The 15505-nt window shown below is 41.8% G+C and overlaps 1 long non-coding RNA gene across 1 annotated transcript; it reads left to right on the top strand.

Annotated features, from left to right (window-relative positions):
* Positions 1-441: 441 nt before the first annotated feature.
* LOC132658213 (uncharacterized) lies at positions 442-14684 on the top strand. Its single transcript, XR_009597511.1, has 2 exons — positions 442-492; positions 2861-14684. It is a non-coding gene; the product is annotated as an uncharacterized LOC132658213 (long non-coding RNA).
* Positions 14685-15505: the final 821 nt, after the last annotated feature.

Here is a 15505-nt window from a genome sequence, read left to right as displayed (position 1 = left end):
CAGGAGGTAGAAAGAACTCTCCATCACCCATGCTCAGAGTTTCCTCCACACGAGGAGGAGCGGGGATCTCCTCTGTGGCCTTGCTGCTTCAACCTGGTCTCCAGTGTCTTGGCTGGCAGACATGGCAGGGCCCCCAGTCCACAGGTCCAGGTTGTCGATGACCAGTGCCAAAGCGCCTGTGTTCTTTCATGAGAGGCTGTTGAGCAGCCGGGAGGCCCAGCATCCACACTCTGAATCAGGCCAACTCCTCCCTCCCTCCCTGGCAAGGGCGCCTCAGTCGCTCCGTCTGCAGGAATCCACCAGTTCAGATTACCTGTTTACTAGTGAACATTTGATGGGCTTGCAGATATCAAGGCAGATAAGTTTTCAAATGATTGCGCCTGCCATGTCCTTTATTTGGAAGAGCCACTGTATATAAGCCTGCAGCTGGTGAACAAGTGTGCTGTATTTTCTATCAGCTTCTGATAAGGATGGGGAACGCTGAAGACTCAGGTAGGGTTACAAGAGAGCTGTGTGCCTGACAATCGTCATACCCCCACCCGATGTTTTACATTCAAGGTATTACTGATTGTGCTAACTGTACAGGTCAGAACTTTAATCTTGTTCCACTCAGATGGCAGATAAAAGTCTGAGTGAAACCAGTGAAGGGCTTTTTCTGTCACTCCCAAAGAAAGGAGTCTTAGAGGCTGAATGCTTCGCTTTTGTACTTTTCCACTAGGTTATCCTTTTCTTGTAAAAAGCACATGATTTAATTTTCACATGTGTTCTTACGAATGGCAACAGGCATTCCAAAGTAGATTTATAGATTTACTTATCTTAAGACTTGGGATGCCCTATATGGGAAAAGTATCTATAAAAAAAGAGTTGATATAAATATATACATGTATGTGTGTGTGTATTTGTATAACTGATTCATTTTGTGATATACCTGAAACTAATACTGTAAATCAACTATACTACAGAAACATTAAAACAGAAAAACAAAAAACAAATAAAAAAAATCTTGGAGCAGGGTAAAAAAAAATCTAGAATTTGAAAAGAAAAATGATCTATTTCCTAATTTTCACTACATGGACTTTGTTTGATTCATAAAAAGGAGTTAGTAGTAGTAGCTATAACTGGTAATTTCAGCAGCTGTTATTTCTCAAATACCTACTATGTGCCATGCACTGAAGTCCAATGTTAACACACACTAAGGCATTTCATTTCTATCACATACCACTCTTAACTATGTAAGACAGGAAATCCTGAGACATTTGAAAACCTGCACCACATCACACAGATGGGATGTAAGCTGTGGAGGTGGGGCTTGACCTCAGATCTTTGTTATTCTGAATGCCTTTCTTTCCTGCTTTCTTTCTTCTTATGTTACACTGATGTATTATTATTGCCTTTGTCACTCTTGGAAGATTCAGAACTAAGCAATTTGGGGCTATCAACTGGCTTCTTACTTGAGGGAAACTGGTTCATACTTGAGGGAAACATTGGAAGTGACTCCTTCACAACCAACTCTAGCAGGCTGGCAGCTTAGGAGATGAGCTCGTTTCTTTGGATGAGTCTTAGAAGGTTTCTGAGCCTGGTTCTGTCATTCCAGTTCTTCTGGGCAGAAAGAGACTGAAGAATAGGTTCTAATAAAGTTAAGTCTGGCTGTCTTCGTGGTGATGGGGATTTTATGGAATATAGCTCTCTTGGGTGAGACTGCAAGAGCTGGGTCAAGCCATGGCAGAGATGCTTGGGAAACCACATGGTAAGGGAATTCCTTTTTCAGGGGTTTGGGAGGTGGTGATGAAGGGGGGAACCTACTTTATTTGCTTCTTAAAGAGCTAATCTGAAAGCATACAACCCAGGGCCAACTATTTTCTCCAATGGATTCAATTTATACATACACAAGCACTGGATATCTATAGTGAACAGAAGTGTATCTAATCTAGAAATAGTGTATTTCTAGGGTTGCGATCATTTATGATAGAGTTTGGCTATCTGAGACACCAACAAATGAAATGGAGAAATGGGAAAATAATGCTCACTCCACTTAACCAATTTTTGGGGAATGGGACATGTGGATATACATACTTCACAGTATTTTAGTCTTCGCTTGGTTTGGCATCCAACTCAGTGGCAGTATGAACGTTAAATTCAGGGGGTAATTTGGTTCCAGAAGTTGCCAAAAGAATCCTGCTGCCCACAGAAAGATGACAGTTTTGAACAGTGGATTCCCCAGCGCAAGAGGTCAGATGAGGCGGACTTTACCAAGTTTACATAACAAAGAGCAATTCTGTTAACTAAAATGATTAATTCCCATCAGTACACATCAAACAGAACTATTACAAAACATTATTGTCTGGGTTCACATCGCATAGTAAGGGTTTTTCACAAGTTCCATTTCCAATAACTCTTTTGACAAAGCCAGAACTTTTTTTTTTTGAGGGGGTGGTGGTGAGCGGACATTAATTTCCAGAGGAATCCATGAATGGGGCTGAGTAGGCTGTGCCTTAAGTGCGAGATATGTCACAGTGATGTTGTGGCAGGAAAAACACAACAGCCCTTCTGAGGAAAGGGGGCCTTCCAGGGATCGGGGATTGAGGAAAAATGTGCTGCAGTACAAAGCCTGGATTGTCCCTCTCCTCTGAGACAATGGGGTATTTAAAAGGCTCACAGCATCAGAATTCCAATTTACTCCTTTAAGGCATTCTGAAGTTTTATGTCTTACAGCTGACAGCATAAGTGAGGGGAAAAGGCCTGTTTTATGAACTCTCTTGCAATGAAGGAGACAGCTGGATTTTGAAGATGCTATTCGTCTGCCAGCATGGTAACTCTTGAAAGGCCTAACAATTTAATGAGCCCATTTTCTGCTTCTTAGAAAGGAGTGACCGAGATGAGGAAAAAGCTCTAAATCTCCACACTGAAAGGTATGTATGTGAGTACCAATCTTGCCAGTCATCTGAGTGGCCTTAAGCATGACCCCTAAACCTTCCTCATTTGTAAAAAATGAGCCCATTTCTCTGAGTTGCTGTGAAAAACAAAAGTAAAGATGTATTCAAAGATAACAGAAGTTATCATTATCACTAAATACTTCTATACAGACAATGCTCGTCCTTAGAAGATTTGGGGGAGGGCGCTTGCAACAGGTTAAGTTAGGACCTTTTTCCTTTGGTTAACCCCCTTCTTAGGCTATAGAATCTCTTAGTTTCCTATTCATTTGGTTAAGTTATCAACTCCAAAGTGACTGTAATAATAGCAATAATAGTGAACCTTAGGGTAGGGAGAACCATCATTTCTAACCAGATCCTTAAAGTATCCTCATTTCCAAAGCTAGGACATCACACACTGACATGCTTTCACTTTTCTTCCTCTTTGGCCAACTCAGTAGAAGTGAACTGTCAAGATCAGTGTAACTTTCTACAGAAAAATGAACTGTATTGGCTGTGGCATAAGGACCTAAGACCTCAGATGCAAAAATTAAATTCAAAAAGCTGGAAGAAAAATGCCATACTAACATTTAAAAGCTGGTTTTCTTTAAATGCCAGAGTACACATGGCCAGTTACATGACAGCAGCAAGTAGCACATTACATTTTGGTGCAGTGTGTATGTGTGGTATGCAGTCACATTTACAGAGCTGTGTGGCAGCTAAGGAGCAGGCATTACAGTGGAGCAGGTGCTAACAGGAGTTCTTCATAAACTGTTTTCCTTTCTCCTTCTTCTTTGGCCAGTCATCTTCAAGAATCAAATGGAAATTCTACACCAGACCCTACTCTTATTTTTGGCAGAAATGTGCCACCCTTATATGGACCATAAATGGGAAAGTCGAGTTTTCGATTTAGGATTTCTAGAATGAGTTGTGGCAGATGCCTGGGAAAGGTTCAGAACATTATTCAATGCCCTTGTTCTTGCAGAAATGATCGTAAAGAGTCACCTTGGTCAGTATCAGAAAAGAAATTATCTCAAAGGCCTGAAAAGTAGATATGCTCCTTTCTAAGAAGGTTTTCAGGCATTAAAGACGAGTCTCCTTAGAAGGTTTTGCCACTCACTCCACTGTCAAGGCAAGTGGTATAAGAAAACATTTTGTTTGAGAAGCATCCAGAGCCCTGGGAGTAAGCTGTGGTCTGAGAGGTTGGTTTGGGTTCTGATAGGTGGTAGGTGCCTATGTCTACCCTGACCCAGTGTGGGAGGGTGAGCTTCCAAACCAGGTAACAGCTGGGTATGTGAACAGTGGGAGCTTGGCCATGACGGGTCAGCTTTGTGATATGCCCCTGTATCCCCAGACTAGAATCCGCCCGATACCCTCTACTGGGGCTTGATTCACCAGGTCAGTGCTCTCCCTTGTGGTGATTTCTGGAGCTGTTATCAGAGAAAAAGTGGGGAGTCAGAGTAGGGGGTTAGAATACATGATCTGAACACTGGTGACCTCTAAACTGAAGAAGGGGTTGGTGACATTACACTTATGTTCCTGTTCCAGATAGCACACATGGCCTTCTCTAATTTTCAGTTTGTGAGACAACTGTCAAACTGGCTGCTTTCAAACTCTCTTGCTTTGGAATTCTTACCTGAATTCTCCCCACCTCACAAATATCTTTCTCAGGTTACATCTCTTGTTTGGGTGAGCGGAGGTGAAATGATCCACAGCCTGACTATGGTTGTACTGTCTGTTCCAGGTGTCAGACCAGCTGAACAGCTTACATGTGTTTGCATGAAACCAAACTATAATCTTCCCAAATCTAACTTCTTTGTTTCATTTAATGCAAGACAGTGGAGGACAGAGGAGCCTGGCATGCTGCAGTCCATGGGGTCACAAACGGTAGGACACGACTTAGTGACTGAACAGAAAACTACAACAATCTCACTTATCAATGTATTTTTCAACGGTTTCTGTGTGTAGTTTAAAAGACTGGGCTACAGTTCTGCAAGAGGTACCTACCTTATGTTTAACCACAGATAGCAGCTTCTTCTGAAATGAAATCAATTATCACATACATCATTTATGGACCAATTTCTTCCAGTAGCCATTCTGTTTCACTTTAAGCTGTGTTTAAGCAGTATTCGTAATGTTGTTCAAAGCAGCACCAAGACCTCAGCAGATGAAAGATAAAGCATGTGTTCAGTCTATGACCTTGATTACAACATGTTTTGATGTGATAATCTGGATTTATCTTGACTCACATTTGTTTGACAACTGCCACAGATAATGTTCAAATCAGAAGAGAATCATTTACATGGGGGAAAACAACCCCTGAGTTTGAGTCAATGTGTTGGGAACCCAGTCCATGACTATATTTTTTGAGAAATCAAACAGTAACAAGTCCCATGTAACAAACACGTAATATCAGGACTACTATATACATATACTATTATATAACCATTTAATAAACAATGAATATATATAAAGCCAACACCATCACTAAGCACCTACTAAGTGTAGGAGAAGTCTAAGAACCTTGGTAAACATTGCTTCTTATCCTATACACCACAATTTTAACAAGTTTCAATCAGTATTTGTTTTCCACTCATTAAACAAAGTTCTTTCACAGTGCCATGCAATCACACCTAAGTATCTGCCCTTCCCCAGGTTTAAAGAAATGTTACAGAGACGGGCTATCAAGGAATGAGGACTATACACACATCTCTCTGCGATAACAGGACTCAGTAGCAACCCGAGTGGCTCCAAGTCTCAAGGAAGTTTCCACTGCCTCCCAGTTTTCTCCTGCCACGTGACTGCAGGAACTTGAAGTGGCTCCAAAGACTGAGACCAAGGTGCCTGTCCTGACCCTTCCAGCAAGAGTCCTTGGAGGACCTTTGTGCCAGTGTCACAGGGGCAGGGGCTTTCTGATCATTTCCTTTCCATTGCCTTCTAAGCCAGTCCCTTTATATTACAGATGGAGACATGAGGACCAAAAGAGGTGACTTGTTCAAGGCCACTGTTAATCCATCTCTTTGCCAATACTGGTACCCCAATCTCATGTCTTCCATTTCTAATGCTCTCTTCTTTCCCTTAATCTAAATCATCTTAATCTTTCCGATTTCTGAATGAACTGTGTGTCTTCTATTACCTCTGAGCTTTTGCAGACAAGCTGTTCCATCTGAAGGTCCACCATCTCCCTGTATAGTAGTGGACCCTTCACATTTGACAAGTGACTGGTTGAGTCCTAAGATCTTAGTGAAAACATCATTTCCTGTAGGATGCTCTTCCTGACCTTCTGAGACAGAGTTACATGTCACTCCTGTGTCTTCTACCATCTATGCGTGCATGCTAAGTCACTCTTGTCATGTGCAATGCCGTGCAATCTTCTGGGCTATAGCCTGCCAGGCTCCTCTGTCCTTGGGATTCTCCAGGCAAGAGTGGGATACTGGAGTGGGTTGCCATTTCCTCCTCCAGGGGATCTTCTCAACCCAGGGATTGAACCTGAGTCTTTTATGTCTCCTGCATTGGCAGGAGAATTCCTTACCACTAGCACCACCTGGAAAGCATTTCTCACCCTATGCTGTTATCATCGGGACTTCCTACCAGCTGTAGGTTCAATGAGGACAGAGATGTATCATGCCATGGTTGTATCCCTGATGTTGTGTACATTTCTTGGGTCTCAGTAACTGTATTTAGAACATATCAATGAACAAAAGAGCAAGCATTCTCTGAAGAGTGAGGGTTGAGGGAAGAATGTTAGTGATAAGTGGGGACCTGACTTGGGCAGGTAGAACTGATAGAAAAGGAGGTGCCTCTGTGAAGCCTAGATCCCAACTGAGCATTTCTCTGTGATTATTCTCCTTTGAACCTTAGAATATCTATTCTTTCAATTCTAATCATTTGGTATTTCTAGAGAGGCTTACAGCAAAGTCATGATTAATTGAGGAAGGTCATGCCTAAGAAGAGAAGGCAATGGCAACCCATTCCAGTGCTCTTGCCTGGAAAATCCCATGGACAGAGGAGCCTGGTAGGCTGCAGTCCATGGGGTCATGAAGAGTCAGACATGACTGAGCAACTTCACTTTCACTTTTCACTTTCATGCATTGGAGAAAGAAATGGCAACCCACTCCAGTGTTCTTGCTTGGAGAACCCCAGGGACAGTGGAGCCTGGTAGGCTGCTGTCTATGGGGTCACACAGAGTCGGACACGGCTGAAGTGACTTAGCAGCACGCTTAAGAAGACCTCACCCACCATCGCTCTCAGGCTCTGCTGGAGAACTCTTACCAGAAGAGCCCCATCAAGGGCCTTCTCAGAGGCTGCCCTAGTATCAAGCAGGAGTTGGGCCTTTAACTTGTCAGTGTACTGGGTTAATGCCCATCTTTCATTAAAAAAAAAAAAAAATTATTTCAGATGGCTGCCAAGTCTGATTCTTATTACAACTCACTACTGAGAAACAGCTCACAGGCAAACGGAAAGAGGGATATTCTTGTGCTAACATAATCCAGGTGTCCATGGGGCTCTGAGGGCGGGCAGCAGAGAGTCTTACAGAGGCACAGACTACCTAGGGGCTTCTTGGGGCTAACTGGCTGGCACTGTAGTTCCAAACACTTATTGAGGCAGAATTCTGGTCTTGGGGTTAGAGGGGAGGTGTTTCCCACTGCTCTTGAAGCAGGTGCCTTGTTCTGGAGATCACAACATGGCTTTTAAATCTCTAGAGCAATAAGGCTATCCCATAGCCTTGGGATATGGGACAGCATTGGCTATCCCATAATCCATGGGGGTCCTCCTCAAAGTCCAGATCCTACCTTCAAATTCCAGGGCTAAGGCAGAATCCACTGGAATATACTTAGTGCTATGGTTTGGGAAGAAACCCCTATGAGACTTTCCATATTTCCCTCCTAGCATGTTTTTGTTGCCTGTCAAAGAATATATTTGAATGAAATCACTTGCAGAGTCCATTTTAATCCTAAATTTATTTTTATCAGAGTCCCTAGTTCCTCTCTCAGAGTATTTTCTGTAAAATGCTAGTTGCCCCAAATAAACACAGAGTAAATGAGCCAACAAAATCAAACATATAGCTACAGAGAACAGAGTAGTGGTTACAAGAGCTGAAGGGGCAAGAAGAGAGTGAGGTGCTTACAGAAGGCCGCGTGTAAGGTGATGGGCGAAAACTAAATTTTTCTAGGGAGCACACTGTAGTATACATAGTCACAGAAACAAAATGATGCACACGTGAAACACATATCATCAAAAATTGGTTCCCTCAGTTAAAAAATTAAGAATAAATAAAATGCTAGGTCAGGTGCATGTCTGACCTGTGTGGACATGCCTAACGCTTCTCAGAGAGAGAGGTCCTAAAAGTCCAAACTTCTTGTCTATAGAGGTCTTGTCATCATAGAGCCAACTTCCTATTTAGCAAAGCAAATGGCTCACCCTCTGGCCCTCACCTGTGTTCGCAGAGAACCTCCAGCCTCCCCCAAAGTCCTGCCCACAAGTCTGAGGGAACACTTTCACCCTCAAAGTTCGAGGCTTCAAGCACAAGATTCCACTCTCCTGAGCAGAAAAGCTGGTGAATTCTCTGCCTTTGGGACCCATGGAGAGTCTGGCTTGCTTCTCAGGGAACCAGGTTCTCACTGTCTTCCGCCACAAACAGAGTTCTCTGCAGAGACTACACTGGGTTCTCCATCTGTCCATGTACTGATGATGTGCAAGAAGCTGGGGCAAGGAGAGAAGTTTCTCATTCATGCTGCTCCGTTAGCATTATAGGGGCCCCAAGCGAGCATTTACAACTACTCATGTGACCTGAAATTTAGGGAACATACACTTTCAGAATTTACTCACAGCCTCTTTCTCTCTAAGATCTGGACATGCACTCAGAGGGCTCCTCCAGGTCATCCCTGAATAAAGTCAACATGCTCTATCCTATTCATCCCTTTGCGACTAGGGTTGTGATTCAGTTGATTGTGTCACTTTCCTTTTTGAGAGGAGTCTTCAAAGAAAATGTAGGGATTTCTTCCTGAGTTTCTCTGACAACCTCCACCATATGTGAATCCCAGTGGACACAGGCATGACCAGGCTTAAGGAGGGCTTGCTTGCATATAGACTCTGGAATTCTTGGTGGCTCTGTGATCATTTCTGGGTTGTGTTTCTTCTCTGTTCCATTTATTCTGACAAATCCCTTATTCTGTATGGTGGTTTTCCTTTAGTGACTGATGGACCAAGAACCCTTTTCATTCATTTGGACAGAGACCTTAGAGGGGTGCCCACACACAGTACCCTATGGATGTTTGGAGAAGATCTTGACCTTTCCCCTGCCCAATTCCCCATCCCTCCCAGAAAAAAACAGGGGTTTGGACTATGTTCCATGAGTTTCAAGAGGTTTACTGGTCCTAGAGTGACAGGGCGAGGAAGGGAACGGGTGTGATTTTGGTGGATCAATCTCAGAGATACTATGTGTTGAAGAGCCTTTATGTGTGGTCATCATCGAGTTTCTGCCTAATTCATTCTTCCAGCAAGTATTTATCAAGCGCCCACTACTTGTCCTTGTGAACTATGTTATTATTCTGGGCACCAGGGACAGTGGTGAATATGATGTGCTGAGAAAAACTGGAAACCCAGTGGGGTGTTGGTACAGAAAGGTTTTGCTATTGGACTACAGAGCAGTTAGATCATTTAAGAAAAAAATATTATTTTACACTGAAATGTTGAAAGACTCTCAATGTGTTATATTTCACAACTCAACCACTCTAGAACTACAAATATGGGGCCTTGGAAGGTATTGCCCTAGGCGACCACAGATTACAGAGAGCACGTTAGACAGAAATTTATGATTTACGAGACGGGCAAGATAACATTGTTTAGGAAAGGAGACTGGGAAATCACCTTTGTTGGGGATCTTAAAGAGAGAAGAGCTGTCAGTCTGGAAGCAGCAAGCTGACTTCTTGTTCTGCTACGCCGGGCTATGCTGGTGACGAGGGTATGGGCTCTGAGCCTGCTTTCTGGCAGTGGGAATGGGGGTGGTCCTAAGTTTGCCACTGATTACCCACGGCCTAGATGGAGGTAGAGGGTAAACTCAACTCATCCAGCAGATATAGGAAATCAACGGAACCCCATAGACTAAACAGATACTTTCAAGATGGCTTATTGTAAGTCCAAGTGTGCCTGTTCTGAGGAACTGCTCCAGAAGTAATAGAAATGATTTAAAGTAAGAGGAGGGGGATGGTTAGGAGACAAATAAGGTTGAAAAATGCCTTGCTGATCAAAGTCAACCAAGCTTCTTTCCCGCAGGACTACTCAGTCTTTTAATATGAAAATGAACTTTTTGAAGCACTGGGGTGGAGGCCAGGAGAGAAAGCCTGGAGCAATTTGCAAATATATTTGGAAAAATGGAACCTGTCCCTAGAGGCGCATCACGTGGGGCCAGTGTTCTCAGAAGACGCTCTGGCAAGCACAGCTTAGGAAGACGTTGTCATCAGGCTTGAGCTATCATTTCAATCAAAATTAAGGGTGATACTTCTCTTTTTGATTTTACTGATATGCATTTTAATGTGAAGAAACATTTTCTTCAGCACTTTAATATTTTCACAACTGCTATACTAACCATTAGAGAAAATATCTTAAGTAAAGCAAAACAAATTGAAAAAATAAATAAGATTAACTTCCCCCCTTAGTCTCTTGTTCATAAAAAATACATACTCTTTTCAGGATTCACTAGGGTCACAGAAAAACTTAATTATTTTTGTCTTTTGAAATATATTTACCATTTGCATTGTAGAGAATTTAAGTTAAATATCTCTATATATTTATAGCTATTTATTCTTCTATTAATCAATTATACTTATACAGTCCATAAGTTAAAATATATCATCCTAACAGTTACTATTCCAAATATCCACATGTCGTCACAAAGATTATATTTTACTAATATTTGGAATTCTTTTATGGGGTTATATACTTTGACTTATGAGCTATAAGTCATATAGTTTACCACATTTAAACCATAATTATGATTATATTACTGAAGATCTGGTTTGGTAGCACTGTTGCAATTCAAAAAGTCATCTGGAAGGCTGGATTAAAATGTGATTTCTTGAATTCCAGGCCCTGAAATCTGATTCAGAGGGTCTGGGGCAGGGCCTGGGAACCTGCATCTTTAACAAGCTCCCCATGGAATTCAAATGCTTGGATGCTATCCTGAGAGAAATTAAAGGTTAAGAAACAGTATGGGCTATGGGAACATGTGATTGAGGCTACATGATATATTCAACTACATGTAAATGTAAAGTGGCCAGTATAATTTTGAAACAATATTAAAAATATGCTACATTAAACATGTTTCTAGGCAGCTTGGGTTCTGTGATGGGCATTATGGAATAAGTGGATGTGGTGGGATAACCAATTGGACCTATTTTTTCTATTATTCTCCTTTTATAACAGATGATGTGTTTTATGTGTCCCAAGTTTATTTGCTCGAGGAGAAAAAGACATGAGCCAATATTTGCAATTTCAGGAATATTTTACATTGGTTTCATGTGTTGAGTTTATGATATATAAGGTTACAAAGCATTTTCTTCCATAAACACAGTTAATAGGGCAGATTAGATTGGCCCTTCTGACAGATTAGATAGGTTTTTGTTTTAGCCTTTGATGAAATGCAGTAAGAGCACAAGAGATGTAGTTGTTTAAAAGTCATCCTAATAAAAGGATCTGGGATTAGCCCCTCTGCCAGCAGCCATGAGAAAGTGAGCAAGTTGCTGGGGCATTACCAGCTACCAATACGACTTACTCTTCTGTACAGGACAGGAAAAGAGGGGTCCCTTTTCTGTTGGAATAAGGGTGGTCATTGCTGCCTCATATGAAAAAAATCACATCATCAAAAGCAGGAGACACCTGTGTGAAGTCTGAGACTATTCAGCACCCACAGAAAATCCCAGGTTTCCTTAAATTAAAAAAAAATATATATATGAAAGCAGCTTCATTTCACACAGTCAGTTATACTTCTTTGCTTTTCTCTCCACCTAAACTGGAATTCTTAAAATTTTTGAGTGGTCATGAGTTCCCCTGTGTGTGTGTGTTTGTGTCTGTGTGTTAGTCACTCAGTCATGTCCAACTCTTTGTGACCCCATGAACTGTAGCCCGTCAGGCTCCTTTGTCCATGGAATTCTCCAGGCAAGAATACTGGAGTGGTTGCCATTTCTCTTCCAGGGAATCTTCCCGACCCAGGTATTGAACTCTAGTCTCCTTCATCTCCTACACTGCAGGCAGATTCTTTACTGCTGAGCCACCAGGGAAGCCTCCTATGAGCTACATTATATGATTGTATATGAACAAGTTTACGTGTTTTCCTAATATTTGTCTACTTGGTTAGCGAGAGAAGAAGGACACATTATGTTTTCTGTGACTGCTAGTTTCCCCGCTGTTTTGTACATAATACAAACTCAATCCCTACAACAGCCAGTTCTACGGATGAGAAAACTAAGGCACAGAGAGGTTAAGGAAGGTGCCCAATGTCACACAGTTAGTAAATTATGAAAGTGTCAGTCACTCAGTAGTGTCTGACTCTGTGCAACCCCATGGGCTGTAGCCCGCTAGACCCCTCTGTGGAATTTTCCCGGCAAGACTACTGGGGGTGGGTAGCCATTCCCTTCTCCAGGTTACCTTCCCAGTCGAGGAACTGAACCCGGTCTCCCTCATTGCAGGCAGAATCTTTACCATCTGAGCCACCAAGGAAGCCCGGTAAACTAGGAAAGCTGATACAGATTCAGGTTGCTGGGTTCCAGAGTCATTCCTTTTAAACTGCTATTCTATACTCTCCCTTATAATATTAACAATACGCTTAGGTTCATAAAGCTTCAAAGAGACCGAACTGGATGGGTGAGAAGATAAGAATCAAGATCTAACAGGAGTGAATAAGGGTTCAGTTGACTAATTAGTAAGTAATGCCTTTAACTTTCAGCATGCCTATCCCCTCTATTTCTCATTCAACATACAGCCTTGATAGACTGAATGGGAAATGATAGTGGATAAAATGAATAACAACCAAACAACAGTAACAGAAAGAGTAGTGGCACTAGAAATACTAATGTGTGTTGTGCACTTGCTATTCATGCACCTCCACATACACTTCACACAGAACATTTCATCATGTGTGATCTCCTTTAATCTTCTCAACAAACTCATTTTCCAAGGAAGGAACTAATGCTTAGGGGAGATGTAATGGGCCCAAAGTCAACCATTAAATGAGTAGTAGAGCCTGAATTCACCTAGGGGGAAAGATGTTCATTCTTTAAGGTGCATAGGTCCTCCTGAAATTTCTCGTAGACAAGCCCTGAATTTGTATTTAGAACACCACAGCTTGTTTTGCAGCTCACTGCTTGCTTCAGTGTGAGAATCAGTTATGATATTTTCCAAATATTTCTAGCTTACCACGTTCTGAGCACGTGCAAAGACTTCACGGACTCTCCCTTCCTCCTCCTTTGCCTACCCACATGACTACTAGGTCTGGCTACCTGGTGAGAGGCCGTCCTGGTGTCACTTTCGGGCAGGGGCACTCATGTGCCAGGCCTGGGCCCTCTCAAACTCTTTAAAGAGCTGATCTGTCAGCCTGAATCCACAACACAAAGAAGAACCCCCAGCTGCCTCGCAGATGGGCAAGTGGGGTAGGTGAGAGAGAAATGCTGACGTGTGTTGAGATCACTCTGGACTCCCACAAAGTTGCAAAAATAGTACAGAGCATCCCTGAACCCTTCAGCCAGCTTCCCCCTTGGAGGTAGCACATCTAGCTACAGGTCAGTATTACTCCAGGGAACTGCCATTGACATAATACTGTCAACTAAACTACAGATTTCACTCCATTTTCTCCAGTTTTCACAAAAACTCGTGAGTGTGTGGTAGAGGTGGTGGGGGGCTCATATCGTGCCACTTTAAGATTTAGTGGTTGTTACCACAGTAGAATTTATCCTCCGATGATTCATTAATCTAATCTCCCCATTACTTAGGTGCAACCTCAAAGTTCATCTGATTCCTGGAAATAATTCTTTGCTAGAAGCCATTGATGAAAATGTTTCCACTGGTCATCTGGAGTCAGAGGTGATTCTGGGTGGTGAGTCTGAGGTTGGAGGCATCTAAACTATTTTTTTTTTTTTTTTCTTTTAGGTATTTAGAAGTCAGGCCTCCTGAGAAGTTAAAGCCCAGGACACTTGTCAGTGACGGGCCTGATAATAATGTGAGAAAAGAGGTGACAAAGGATTACAGAAGAGTTTAGCATATGTAGGGTGGGAAAAATAAAAATTTTATTACCAATGCTGTCCCATGAACTGAACAAACATGCTGGTTAATGACCTATTTCATGTCTCATTGACACAGCCTGACAAAATATTTTGAAAGCATGATAAGTGAGGAAAGACTTGTGCTTTCCCAGCATTACCATTTTTCTCTCCAATACTGTAATTTTCGTGGCAATTGTTCAAATAGCCAATCTACTTCGGAAATTACTTTTTTTCCCCTTTTGCCTTAGGGAACTTGTCTCAGATTATTTTGATCAACGCTTCAGCCATAGTCTTAGGATCAAGAAACAACCACTTGACAAATATTGTTCTAGAAAATTTAAGTCTGAGCAAGCAGAAAAAAATCGGTTAGGAGTCTGAAGACATATTTAAATTTGAATGGCTAAGCAGCTGCGTAATTTGAATTCTTTAACCTTTTTTTATACTGTTTATTAATTGAAATTTTACTCTGAGATAACTAAAGATCCATATTTCGTTTCAACAAATAAAACAGAGAAACCAATCCCGTATACACTTTAGCTGATCTTTCCTCGCGTTAACATTTTGCAAAACTACAGTTTAACAGTAGAACCAGGACCTTCACAAAGACACAATCCAACAATCATATTTAGATTTCTCCAGTTTCACTTGAACTTGTGTCTGTATATGTGTGTGTTTAGTTCTATACAATTTTACTACCTGTGTAGGCTTGTGTTCCCACCACCACAGTCAAGACACTGAACATTTTATCACCACAGGGATCCCTTGAGTCATCCTTCAATAATGACACTCAACTTCCTCCCACCTCGTTCCCTTCCTCCTGTGGTTTCTAATCCCCCTAGGAATCGCTAATGCATTCTCAGTTGGACTCATCAGTGTGATATCTCTTGGGGCTCTGGGATGCTGGCAGATGTCACCTGGACAAAGAAAAGAAAATGCATCATGGGAATAAAACACAAATTCAAATAAGGTGTTAGGAAAGACAAAAAAAAGTGATGAAAGGAAAACAACTGATTAAAGGCTGTTATCTGGAAACTGAGGAACCCATGGCCTTCGATTCATCATAGTCATTATTTGGGAAGGAAAATAGGTTCCAGTGAAACAGGAAAAGAAGCGAGTCCCTGTAACGCATTTAAACTGCTCGAGACTTTGGGGGTGTATGTTTGCAGAGAGTTTAGTTAACCAATTCAAGCTTGGATTTCAATTTTCTGTCTCCTAATTTAGGTTTCCAAGATTGTCAAAGACAATCTTATTAGATCAACATCTAAAAAAATTAAATTTCTGATGTAATATAATCCATACTGTATATTCTATGAAAAGATAAATATATACGTAGTTATATAA

This window comes from Ovis aries, chromosome 19 (assembly GCF_016772045.2).
Source record: "Ovis aries strain OAR_USU_Benz2616 breed Rambouillet chromosome 19, ARS-UI_Ramb_v3.0, whole genome shotgun sequence".
Taxonomy (NCBI): domain Eukaryota; kingdom Metazoa; phylum Chordata; class Mammalia; order Artiodactyla; family Bovidae; genus Ovis; species Ovis aries.
This window is presented reverse-complemented; position numbering and strand designations above follow the sequence as displayed.